The 13,339-nt window shown below is 41.7% G+C and overlaps 5 non-coding genes across 5 annotated transcripts; all 5 read right to left on the reverse strand.

Annotated features, from left to right (window-relative positions):
* Window positions 1-10,063: 10,063 nt before the first annotated feature.
* On the reverse strand, window positions 10,064-10,136 carry trnaf-gaa (transfer RNA phenylalanine (anticodon GAA)). Its single transcript has one exon. It is a non-coding gene; the product is annotated as a tRNA-Phe (tRNA).
* Window positions 10,137-10,224: 88 nt separating this feature from the next.
* trnai-aau (transfer RNA isoleucine (anticodon AAU)) lies at window positions 10,225-10,298 on the reverse strand. Its single transcript has one exon. It is a non-coding gene; the product is annotated as a tRNA-Ile (tRNA).
* A 109-nt stretch (window positions 10,299-10,407) lies between these two features.
* trnaq-cug (transfer RNA glutamine (anticodon CUG)) lies at window positions 10,408-10,479 on the reverse strand. The gene has a single exon. It is a non-coding gene; the product is annotated as a tRNA-Gln (tRNA).
* Window positions 10,480-11,801: 1,322 nt separating this feature from the next.
* On the reverse strand, window positions 11,802-11,874 carry trnaf-gaa (transfer RNA phenylalanine (anticodon GAA)). The gene has a single exon. It is a non-coding gene; the product is annotated as a tRNA-Phe (tRNA).
* Window positions 11,875-12,145: 271 nt separating this feature from the next.
* Window positions 12,146-12,217, reverse strand: trnaq-cug (transfer RNA glutamine (anticodon CUG)). Its single transcript has one exon. It is a non-coding gene; the product is annotated as a tRNA-Gln (tRNA).
* Between the last annotated feature and the right edge of the window lie 1,122 nt (window positions 12,218-13,339).

A 13,339-nucleotide genomic window follows, 5' to 3' on the forward strand; every position in this document is an offset into this window, starting at 1 on the left:
GTCTGTCCCTGGAGCGTCACAGGAATCAGTCTCATGTTCTCCACTCCTCCATGACCATCACAGTAGCTGCTCAGGATTCGGCCAGGTCCAGGATATAAAAAACCTTGGGATCATCTCGTCGTTGGTCTTGGATCGAATCAGTGACTCTGCATAGTCTGAGGGCCTCGGGAAGAGTATCCCCAGGTGGAAATGGAGAATAAAGAAAATAATTAGCGTAGCTGATGTTCACAGTGTATATCAACAAGATGCATAACCTGTGTGGAAGCCCCCTAAGTGGTGCACTAAGTGTATGCTTTACTGAACAGATAGGTCTTTAATTTAGTTTTGAATTGGGAGTGTGTCTGAGCCTCGGACGTTATCAGCAAGGCTATTCCAGAGTTTAGGAGCTATAAATGAGAAGGTTCGACCTCCTTTACTCGACTTTGCTATTCTAGGTACTACCAGAAGCCCTAAGTTTTGAGACCTTAAAGAGCGAGTTGGATTGTAGCGAGACAGAAGATTGGTTAGATAAACAGGAGCTAGATTATTTAAAGCTTTATATGTAAGAAGCAATATTTTAAATTCAATACGAAACTTAACAGGCAGCCAGTGTAAGGAGGATAAAATTGGGGTGATGTGATCAAATTTTCTAGACCTGGTTAGAACTCTGGCAGCTGCATTTTGTACTAAAAGAAGTTTGTTAATAGAGGATGCTGGGCAGCCAGCAAACAGAGCATTACAGTAGTCCAGCCTAGACGTCATAAAAGCATGGACTAGCTTTTCTGCATCTGAGATGGATAGAATACTTCGTAACTTAGCGATATTTCTCAGATGAAAGAAAGCAGTTTTTGTGATATGGGATATATGATTTTTAAAAGTTAAATTGCTGTCTAATATGACACCCAGATCTTTTATAGTAGAGCTAACGCTAACTTTGTATCCCTCTAATTGTAGGTCGAGTTGTGAGATCTGCTGTGTACAGGATTTAGGCCCAATAAGTAATAATTCTGTTTTCTCTGAGTTTAAGAGAAGATAATTGTTGGTCATCCAGTCTTTAACATCTTTTATACACTCAGTTAGCTTGGACAGATTAGACGTCTCGTCAGGTTTAGTTGAAATATATAATTGAGTATCATCTGCATAGCAGTGAAAGCTGATCCCATGTCTTCTAATAATGTCTCCCAGGGGTAGCATGTATATTGTAAACAGCAAAGGGCCTAAAACTGATCCTTGAGGCACCCCGTATTTTACTGGGCTGATTTGTGAAGGCTGTCTATTAATATTCACAAACTGGTAACGGTCAGCTAATTATGACTTAAACCATTGTAGGGCCTGTCCCTGGACACCTGTAGACTTTAAGCGATTAATAAGGATACCATGGTCAATGGTGTCAAATGCCGCACTAAGATCGAGTAGAACTGATAGCGAGATGCACCCTTGGTCAGCAGCTAAGAGTAAATCGTTGGTTATTTTCACTAATGCAGTTTCTGTACTGTGATGAGCTCTGAAACCTGACTGAAACACTTCAAAAACATTGTTGGTCTGCTGTAAGGAGCATAATTGAGCAGAAACAACTTTTTCTAGTGTTTTAGATATAAATGGAAGATTTGAAATAGGCCTATAATTAGCTAAGTTGCTGGGGCCCAGTTGTGGTTTCTTAATAATAGGTTTAATAACAGCTAACTTGTAAGGATTTGGAACATGGCCTAAAGATAAAGAAGAGTTGATAATGTTAAGAAGAGGTTCTCCTATAACAGGTAGCAATTCTTTCAGTAACTTTGTTGGAATTGGGTCCAATATACTGATTTAGCTGATTTAGAGCTATTTATAATTTTGTCTAGCTCTTCCTGTTCTATGATTTTAAAGCACTGTAGGTTATTTAGATTCAGAGACGTGTTTACTGGATCTGAAGTATAAGGCGGTGCAGAAAGTTTAATATCTCCTATTTTCTGTCTAAAGCCTTCTATTTAATCACTGAAAAAATTCATGAAGTCATCACTACTAATTTGCGGTGGAACGTTTTCTTCCAAAGATGACCGATTATTTGTTAATTTAGCAATGGTGTAAATAGGAATCTAAGATTGTTATGATTATTTTCTATCAGTTTGCGGAGGTGCTCAGCCCTGGCAGATTTTAAAGAGCCCATATTATGGGTTTTTGAAAATGCCCTTCCATGTAGTGTGTAACACAGCTCTAAGTGAAGTGAAATATCCAGCTAATGCTTAAATCTGTAAGTGCACAGTGTTTAAAATTATTGATTCATCTATAAAAGAGTCGACTCATAGTGCTTCAAACGAGTCGTCTTGATAACGAGTCATTAGGTGTTTCGCGATGACGCAGCCACGAAACACAAGCCTTGCCAGTAGTTACGCGCGCAAACCAGGGAGATTTGAAACCTGCGGACCCGCCCACAAACACAGAAAAAACACTAGACACACACACACAGACGCCGCCGGTCGAATGAAGTCACGCTGTGCTCAGATGGATAATATTGACAGTCTCTACCCAAAGATGAAACTGTGAAGAGTCAGTGGTTGAGGTTTATTCACTAGTGTAAGTAAGTGCGATTAAAATTGTTGCCTCGTTTACTCTAGCTTGCAAATTATGTTACTTGTTTTGTTACTTGTTAACCTGGTACAGTACACGCGGTTACTCTTTATATTCTCTTATCGCATGTAAGCCACGTTAAAAACGCGACGCGTGCCGCTTTGTTTACGGATTTAACGTTAATTGCTTTTGTGAGCTCGCGTTCCACTGCCGTTTGTCGTTGCTATGGCCATCGTAAGCTAGGAGACGGGAGAGGTGTCGATCTCCCTAGTTCTGAGGAGGAACGTGATGTGTGTGTGTTTGTGTTTGTGTGTGTGTGTGTGTGCGTGTGTGTGTGTGAGAGAGAGAGAAAAAGCAGGTCGAGTGTGTGACGCCTAGAAGCTAGGAGACAGGAGACTTGCGTCGCTCTCCCTAGTTCTTCTGAGGAGCGTTGTGTGTGTGTGTGTGTGAGAGAGAGAGAGAGAGAGAAAAGAGCAGGTAAAGTGGCTAGGAGACTCGCGTCGATCTCCCCAGTTCTTCTGAGGAGGGTTGTGTGTGTGTGTGTGTGTGTGCGTGTGCGTGTGTGTGTGTGTGAAAAAAGCCTTACACTATAAAGCATGTGTGCACTGTGACTACTTTTATATAGTTGATTACCAGCTGGGCATTTCACTCTGTCTCGCGCTGAAGCCTGTCACTGTCGACCAATCGCAGCAGGCTGTCATTGGTCCAATCAGCGCAGATTAGCTTCGCACTGAGGAGCGGGTTAGGAACAAATGAATCGCTGAACGATTCATATGGGAGTCGCTGGGATAATTAGGTAAAAATAAATGCAGATTATAAGACCATCAAAGTGTTTTATGACCTTGCATGCATATTAGACTGTTGTTGGAGACCCTTACAACCTACATATGACCATATTTCATGTATAATATGGGCTCTTTAAAGCCCTCCTATAGCAGGACATACTGTCTTTGTACGCAGTTCTAAAGACTTCTAAATTAGTTTTTTCCATTTACGTTCCAGGGCACGGGTTGCTGTTTTGAGAGCGCGGGTATGACTATAATACCATGGTGTAGTTTTATTCTCACTAGCCTTTCTTAGTTTGATGGGTGCCACAGTATTTAGAGTGCTAGTAAAGATGGCATCCATGCTGCTGGTTACTACATCAAGGTCATTTGCGTTTACGGGTGCATTTCGACGTAGAGAAAGATCAGGTAAGTTATTTATTAATTCATCTTTGGTGGATGGAACAATAGTTCTACAAGGGCGATATATTGGAGCGGATCTGCTAATTTCAGGTAAACACAACTTATATAGTAAGAGGTAGTGGACTGTAATATCATCACTTTGTGGTATAATGTCTACATCAATGACTTCAATTCCATAAGACAGAATTAGATCTAGTGTATGCTTTAGGTGATGGGTTGGACCAATAACATTTTGCTTTATCCCTAGTGAAAGTAGTAGGTCCATAAACGCGAGCCCTAATGTGTCGTTAGCGTCATCTATGTGGATGTTAAAGTCTCCTACAATTAGTATTTTATCAGTTTTAACTAGTAAGTCAGAGATAAAATCAAAAAACTCTTTTAGAAAATTGACATAGGGTCCTGGGGGTCTATATATGGTGATTAGAGCGAGAGATAACGTAGGTTTTTGCATAGTGTTTGGAAGGACAACATTAAGCGCTAATACTTCAAAGGAGCTAAACATAAGTGCGTTTCTCTGATTAACATTAAGAATATCACTAAAGATTGACGCGACTCCACCACCACGACCAGTTTGACGAGCCTCATGTTTATATAAGAATCCTGGAGGAGTTGCTTCATTTAAACTAATATAGTCATTTAGTTTCAGCCAGGTTTCAGTGAGAGAGAGTGCATTAAGATTGTTATCTGTTATTATTTCATTTATGATAAGTGCTGTAGGTGCTAGTGACCTGATGTTTAGGAGACCAAGCTTTATGAAATTTGTATTTTCACTTTTTAGTGTTTTTTCTGGTTTAATTCTTAATAGATTATTTCTGGAGCACACAGTACGTTTGTTTCTTGATCTAATAATGCGAGGAACAGACACAGTCTCTATGGGTTTAGCTAGGTATGCATTACTGTTATTTATGTGGGACGAATAGGACTCTGTATGGCTAAATTGTGAATTTTGTGAGTTTTTACTTACTAGTCAGATAGAGCGAAGTATTCTGGAGATGTTGTCCGACAGGAGTTCAGCTCCAGCTCGACTGGAGTGCAGCCCGTCAGCGCGGAAAAGCCTAGGACGCTCCCAGAAAAGATTCCAGTTATTGGCAAAGAGCAATTTCTGTTCTTCACACCATGTTAATAGCCATTCATTCAGAGCAAAAAGTCTACTGAACAATTTATTTCCTCGGCGGTAGGTAGGAAGCGGTCCAGAAACGATGATCTGCGTGGCGGGCGAGGTGCGTCGAACCGTCTGCCGGAGCCCGGTGTCGTTCGTCCCTACGTGGAGGACGACGGCACCGAGGCTCTCTGCAGCGCTCAGGATAGTAGGTATCTGTGCAGAAATATTCTTAACTCGGGCACCAGGGAAGCAGAAAGTGCGTACTTTGTTACCTTTGGAGGAAGCGGAGCGGACGTGGCGCACGATTGAGTCGCCAATGATGGCCTCATCGCGACGCGTCTCGCGCAGAGGGGCGAAGCGGTTCTCCGTGGGGATCTCGAACACCGGAGGAGGAGACGTTCTGCCCCGGGACCTGGTAAGCACCTTACGCGGCTGCACCCAGGGGCCGTGGTAGCCGGGTGTCGGCGTGAACGACGCCTGAGTAAACCGCGTCCTCGGTGCGCTGGGCCTGGACAGAGAAGCACACGGGGTTGAGGAGGCAGGAGGATTGTCTTTGTATCGAACACTTACCTCAGACGAGCGAGTACGGGTTAAGAGCAGAGCCCTGATGCCCTCTCGCTTCGTCTCCAGCGAGCGAATCTGGGACTCCACTGCTTCCAGCTCCAGCTCCAGCGCCTCCATCGATGCTTCTCCAGCAGATGCTTCTCCACCAGGCTAAAGCAGGTGCTAGCAGGCTAAAGCTACAAACACCAGGCGGATGCTTGGGAGACAGAACGTTTAAAAGTAGATTTGTTTGTATGAGTGTGTTAAGGGATTGTTCACCCCAAGTAGGAGAGATAAATATTTAGTGAATGAGAAGGTATTTTGTGATAATAATGTAAATTGCGAATCTAAATTCCAAACAAACGCAGCGAAGCTACCGTCCGGTGACAGCGACAGTCTCAATTCTAAATGTTTATTGAGTTACATCTCTACAAGTGCACTTTCAGCTTGTTTTTTCTCACTCGGAACTATTTTACATGTATAAAAGAACACTCAAAACCCCCATGCAGAACCCCCAACACACATCAACACTCCCCCCCTTATCACAGCAAATACACCAAACAGGTCAACCTTTAAACTTTTCTTTTCCCCACCAAATTCTTTAGTCTTTCCTGTTCTCTTTTCAGTAATATTTTGGTGTGGCTTTCTTTAATGTACTGCTTAATTTTTTGTTTCAGGTAGTCCGTCTAACTCCTTCCGATTTCATCAGCGATGCGTCACTCTCCAGGTTACTGAGGTCTGTAATGATTAGGTCATTCAACATGAATTGAAAAAACGCTTGCTGTCTCGGTTTCATTTTGCCATCAGGATCCGCCTTCTCGGGTCAAAACGGTTTTAAAAGGCTGTCAAGCTCTTCTTCATCTCGCTTTCTTTTCAGCGCGTTGTCGTCCATTGAAGTTGCAGGCATCTCTTGGACTTCAGGCTCACTGTTCCTTTCCAGCCTGTCCCTTAGTTCCTGCAGCTGTTGGCCTTGGTCCGCAACCAGCGTTTTCAGAGAGGCCACCTCTGCCTTCAAGACAGCCATGTCTCCTTCCATTACTTTCTCTGCTGCCTCCTGCAGGACCCTGGTGTCCTGCTGTAAACTGGATATCTGGTCGATCGCGAAGGTTTCCAAGGATTTTAGTCTGGTTTCTATGGTTTCCTCGAGTGACAGGTCCAGGTCCACCTCCTCATCAGAGAACATCTTTAAGGTGTTCTGTTCGTCACGCGTTGATTGAAGCTGTAAATAAAAGAATGGGGATGGGCTTAATGAAGGTGATATACAAAGGAAAGGGGGATAAAGTAGATTTAAAAAATTATAGACCTATAACAATGCTCAATACTGATTTGAAGATTTTAGCAAAAGTTTTAGCTAACAGACTAAAGGAAGTGATGCCAAGCATAATAAAAACAAACCAAGCATATAGTATAAAAGGACGAGACATTGCTGACACAACTATGAGTATTAAAGACACAATAAGATATATAAATGATAAGAAGAAAGATGGTTTTTTAATTAGTCTGGACTTCGAGAAAGCTTTTGATAGAGTGGAGCATGACTTTTTATTTGGAGTGCTAAAGAGTTTTGGTTTTGGGGAAAATTTTATAAAGTGGGTTCAGATTTTATATAGAGGAGCTATAACCAGGATAAAATGCAATGGTTTTTTAACAGACTGTTTTAAAATAACAAGATCAATCAGACAGGGCTGCCCGTTATCTGCACTTTTATATGCATTAGTTGCAGAACCACTGGGATTAGCTGTGAAGCATGAGGAACGAATAAAAGGAATAGAGGTAGAGGGGGAGTGAATAAAATATTTCAATATGCTGATGATACTACATTAATACTACAAGATCTGGCAAGTGTAAAGCAAGCAATGGAAACAGTGCACTGTTTTTGCAAGGGTTCAGGAGCTAAAATAAATGAAGATAAAACAGTATATTTGTGATTTGGAGGAACTGAGGCTTTATCTGGACATTTTACATTCAAGGAAATGGATGAAATTAAAATTTTAGGCATTGTAGTTGGGAGGGATGAAAAGAAAGCAGAAGTAACCATGTGGGAGGAAATGTTAGGAGGGATTGAAAGAAGGCTGAGGTTTTGGAAATTAATGTCTTTAACTTTGAAGGGGAGGGTTTTAATATTGAATGTTTTAATGGTTTCTAAATTATGGAATATTTTATATGTGTCATCAATGCCACTGTGGATGGAAAAAAGGCTGAAAAAATGTTTTTTAGATTTTTTATGGGAAGGGAAGCCTCCAAGAATAGCTTACGCATCGTTGATTGGAGAAGTGGGCAAAGGGGGACTAGGTTTAATAGACGTGGAGCAAAGAAAAAACAGCTTAAGAGTGAAAATGGTAAAGAAATATTTGGATGAAGATAATAAGGCAGCATGGAAAAGAACAATGGAATATTTTTTAAGTAAAAGTGGCAATTTTAATATGGGAGATAATATTTTATGGATGAGGATGAAAACATTCATGACAGAGGGTCTACCAGACTTTTATAAAGTATTGATTGGAGCATGGGGGAAATTTTTAACTTGTGTACATTTTAATATACAAGGACGCGAGAACATTTTAAATCAGCCTTTATTCTTAAACAGTGACATTCTTAATCAAGAGAAAGTGGTGTTTTTTAGGAAATGGTGGGAGGTGGGAATAACAAGAGTAAGGGATGTTTTATATGAAATTAAGGAAGGATTCTTACCGGTGCAGTATGTTATTGATGTGATGGATGAAGCGAAGGAGGATTTTAACAGACAAGACTTAATAAAGGAATACGACATAATTAAAAATGCCATACCTGCAGAATGGTTAACAAGAATAGAAAACATGGAAGAAAATAAACCAAGTAAAGATGTGAGGGTAAGATTTGGAGAGAAATGGTGGGATTTTAAAGATTGTACAGTGAAAATGATTTATGGGTTTTTTAGAGATGGGGTTTTTAAGAAACCTGGTGCAAATCAGTACTGGATACGGCTGTTTAAAGATGTAAATGAAGACAATATTTGGGCTAATATAAATGGCAAATTTGTACAATCAAAACTGGAGAATTTAGAATATTTTATCAGGAGTAAAGCAGTGTTTACAGATGTCATTTTAAACAAAATAGGGATGGAGGAAAGTCTCACATGTAAAGTATGTCAAGATGCAGATGAAGGATTTTTACACTTGTTTTTATATTGTAATGAGTTAAAAGATTTTAATGAGAAATGCAAAAACATGATTTTAACTTTGAAAGGAGAAAGAGACGACAATCTTGAGTGGGAAAAGGTGTTACTGTTGGGGCTGAACAAAGAATGTGATAATAAAAAGCTCATAAATTTACTTGTGATTTTAATGAAAAGTGCAATATGGGAGAGAAGAGTTGTAGCAAAAAAGGAAAAAGTTTTATTAAATGTGTGGAATGTGTTTAAGAGGAAGGTGGAGAAATATTTTGAATGTCTATTTTATTATTTTAAGTTAGAGGAAATGCAGGAGGCTTTTTATGATGTTTTTACTCAAGAAGTCACAAAGATTTTAAATGTCTTTTTTAAAATGTGATTTTACCTTTTAAGGAACACTACTTGCAACATTTTATGTAAAAAAAAAAACACACATTGTTGTGAAGCTATGATGTAAAATGGACCTTTTTAATGTTTTGTCTTAAGTGTAATCTGTATAAATAAGTGAATTGTATGAATTTTGAACAGTATAATAAAAGAAAAAAAAAATGTGACCACCTGGGAGAAAGATAGCGTTTTGGTCAAATGGAAGCAGGTGGACTTGAGGGTGAAGCAGCTGGACTTGAGGGTCCTAGAAAACCCATAGTAACTGTTATTCTCTGGCCTTCAAGGGAATAGAATCCTATTTTAGCTTTTTTGTGCGGTGCTGGCAAAAAAAAAAAACAGGTCCCATCTAGATTTGAATTTAGATCGCTGGATGCAGAGTGCTATCCATTACATTATGGAACCTCAAGATGGTGTAGAGCTGCTGCCCGAGATGAAGATGATGAATTAAAAAACTGGCCTTGCAGGAAAGTAGCAGAAGGTCCATCCAAGGCAAGGCCAATGTGCATTGATTTCTGAGTAACTCGTCATTCGGCATGCAGGGCTCCTCACACATTTACTGGAGCATTACTAGGTAGGGCCTTCAAAAGAAAAGCACGCCATTCTAGGCAATTTGACGACTAAATGGCAGGCAGGGCAAAGAAGCCACCACAGAACAGATGTGATCTTATTTTTTCTTTTTCGACCACATCTAAAATGTTCAATTTTGATTGTGAAAAGGGGAATTAGCTTAAATGGTAGAACGGTCGCTTAGCATGCATGAGAGAGGTAGCTGGATCGATGCCCGCATTATCCACTTCTGTTTTCATGCCTTTCACACTGGCTTTTATTGCAAAGCTGGTTGCACCTGGAGGGTTTAGAGCGAATTTCCTTACGTCAGCTTTGCCGGTTCTGTATAGTACTAATCATTGCAATCCTTCAGAAGCCCTATCAAGTCACAGTTTTCTTTTATTCGATGGCGCGTCCGCAGTGGGAAATCAAAGTACTAAATATATAGCAGAGTGCTGTCGATTAGGCCATAGGAATCATCACCAGAAGCGATGTGACCACCTGGGAGAAAGATAGCGTTTTGGTCAAATGGAAGCAGGTGGACTTAAGGGTGAAGCGGCTAGGCTTTTTGGGTGACTTTCATTCAACTGACCCTGTGCCCAAAAGAGAACAACAACATTGCTTTGCCGAAACCCGGGATCGAACCAGGGACCTTTAGATCTTCAGTCTAACGCTCTCCCAACTGAGCTATTTCGGCTGCCATGACACAGCTTTCCTGCAGCAGGGATGTCTGTGAGACCAAGCTGAGCCCTTAAGTGCATCTGAGGCATAAGAAAGTAAAAATTTGGCCAGTACGGGTATCAAACCCCCGACCTTGGCGTTATTAGCACCACGCTCTAACCAACTGAGCTAACCGGCCGTTTTCTTACCAGTGTGCTGGAAAACCCAGAGTTACTGTCATTCTTTAGCCTTCAAGGGAACAGGATGCTATTTTAACTTTTTTTGTGCGGTGCTGGCAAAATAAAAACAGGTCCCACCGAGATTTGAACTCGTATCACTGGATTCAGAGTCCAGAGTGCTAACCATTACACCATGGCACCTTTAGACGAGATAGATCTCGCTTCGGTCACTTAGCATGCGAGAAGTAGCGGGATCGATGCCCGCATTCTCCACTTGTGTTTTCATGCCTTTCACAGTGGCTTTTATTGCAAAGCTGGTTGCACCTGGAGGGTTTAGAGCGAATTTCCTTACAGTAGCTTTGCCGGTTCTGTGTAGTACTAATCTTTGCAATCCTTCAGAAGCCCTATCAAGTCACAGTTTTCTTTTATTTGATGGCGCGTCCGCAGTGGGAAATCAAAGCACTAAATATATAGCAGAGTGCTGTCGATTAGGCCATAGGAATCATCACCAGAAGCGATGTGACCACCTGGGAGAAAGATAGCGTTTTGGTCAAATGGAAGCAGGTGGACTTGAGGGTGAAGCAGCTGGACTTGAGGGTCCTAGAAAACCCATAGTAACTGTTATTCTCTGGCCTTCAAGGGAATAGAATCCTATTTTAGCTTTTTTGTGCGGTGCTGGCAAAAAAAAACAGGTCCCATCTAGATTTGAATTTAGATCGCTGGATGCAGAGTCCTATCCATTACATTATGGAACCTCAAGATGGTGTAGAGCTGCTGCCCGAGATGAAGATGATGAATTAAAAAACTGGCCTTGCAGGAAAGTAGCAGAAGGTCCATCCAAGGCAAGGCCAATGTGCATTGATTTCTGAGTAACTCGTCATTCGGCATGCAGGGCTCCTCACACATTTACTGGAGCATTACTAGGTAGGGCCTTCAAAAGAAAAGCACGCCATTCTAGGCAATTTGACGACTAAATGGCAGGCAGGGCAAAGAAGCCACCACAGAACAGATGTGATCTAATTTTTCCTTGTTCGACCACATCTAAAATGTTCAATTTTGATTGTGAAAAGGGGAATTAGCTTAAATGGTAGAACGGTTGCTTAGCATGCATGAGAGAGGTAGCTGGATCGATGCCCGCATTATCCACATCTGTTTTCATGCCTTTCACACTGGCTTTTATTGCAAAGCTGGTTGCACCTGGAGGGTTTAGAGCGAATTTCCTTACGTCAGCTTTGCCGGTTCTGTATAGTACTAATCATTGCAATCCTTCAGAAGCCCTATCAAGTCACAGTTTTCTTTTATTCGATGGCGCGTCCGCAGTGGGAAATCAAAGTACTAAATATATAGCAGAGTGCTGTCGATTAGGCCATAGGAATCATCACCAGAAGCGATGTGACCACCTGGGAGAAAGATAGCGTTTTGGTCAAATGGAAGCAGGTGGACTTAAGGGTGAAGCGGCTAGGCTTTTTGGGTGACTTTCATTCAACTGACCCTGTGCCCAAAAGAGAACAACAACATTGCTTTGCCGAAACCCGGGGTCGAACCAGGGACCTTTAGATCTTCAGTCTAACGCTCTCCCAACTGAGCTATTTTGGCTGCCATGACACAGTTTTCCTGCAGCAGGGATGTCTGTGAGACCAAGCTGAGCCCTTAAGTGCATCTGAGGCATAAGAGAGTAAAAATTTTGCCAGTACGGGTATCGAACCCCCGACCTTGGCATTATTAGCACCACGCTCTAACCAACTGAGCTAACCGGCCGTTTTCTTACCAGTGTGCTGGAAAACCCAGAGTTACTGTCATTCTTTAGCCTTCAAGGGAACAGGATGCTATTTTAACTTTTTTTGTGCGGTGCTGGCAAAATAAAAACAGGTCCCACCGAGATTTGAACTCGGATCACTGGATTCAGAGTCTAGAGTGCTAACCATTACACCATGGCACCTTTAGATGAGATAGATCTCGCTTCGGTCACTTAGGCTGCGAGAAGTAGCGGGATCGATGCCCGCATTCTCCACTTGTGTTTTCATGCCTTTCACAGTGGCTTTTATTGCAAAGCTGGTTGCACCTGGAGGGTTTAGAGCGAATTTCCTTACAGTAGCTTTGCCGGTTCTGTGTAGTACTAATCTTTGCAATCCTTCAGAAGCCCTATCAAGTCACAGTTTTCTTTTATTTGATGGCGCGTCCGCAGTGGGAAATCAAAGCACTAAATATATAGCAGAGTGCTGTCGATTAGGCCATAGGAATCATCACCAGAAGCGATGTGACCACCTGGGAGAAAGATAGCGTTTTGGTCAAATGGAAGCAGGGGGACTTGAGGGTGAAGCAGCTGGACTTGAGGGTCCTAGAAAACCCATAGTAACTGTTATTCTCTGGCCTTCAAGGGAATAGAATCCTATTTTAGCTTTTTTGTGCGGTGCTGGCAAAAAAAAAAACAGGTCCCATCTAGATTTGAATTTAGATCGCTGGATGCAGAGTGCTATCCATTACATTATGGAACCTCAAGATGGTGTAGAGCTGCTGCCCGAGATGAAGATGATGAATTAAAAAACTGGCCTTGCAGGAAAGTAGCAGAAGGTCCATCCAAGGCAAGGCCAATGTGCATTGATTTCTGAGTAACTCGTCATTCGGCATGCAGGGCTCCTCACACATTTACTGGAGCATTACTAGGTAGGGCCTTCAAAAGAAAAGCACGCCATTCTAGGCAATTTGACGACTAAATGGCAGGCAGGGCAAAGAAGCCACCACAGAACAGATGTGATCTTATTTTTTCTTTTTCGACCACATCTAAAATGTTCAATTTTGATTGTGAAAAGGGGAATTAGCTTAAATGGTAGAACGGTCGCTTAGCATGCATGAGAGAGGTAGCTGGATTGATGCCCGCATTATCCACTTCTGTTTTCATGCCTTTCACACTGGCTTTTATTGCAAAGCTGGTTGCACCTGGAGGGTTTAGAGCGAATTTCCTTACGTCAGCTTTGCCGGTTCTGTATAGTACTAATCATTGCAATCCTTCAGAAGCCCTATCAAGTCACAGTTTTCTTTTATTCGATGGCGCGTCCGCAGT

Source organism: Danio aesculapii, chromosome 4 (genome assembly GCF_903798145.1).
Source record: "Danio aesculapii chromosome 4, fDanAes4.1, whole genome shotgun sequence".
Classification (NCBI taxonomy): Eukaryota; Metazoa; Chordata; class Actinopteri; order Cypriniformes; family Danionidae; genus Danio; species Danio aesculapii.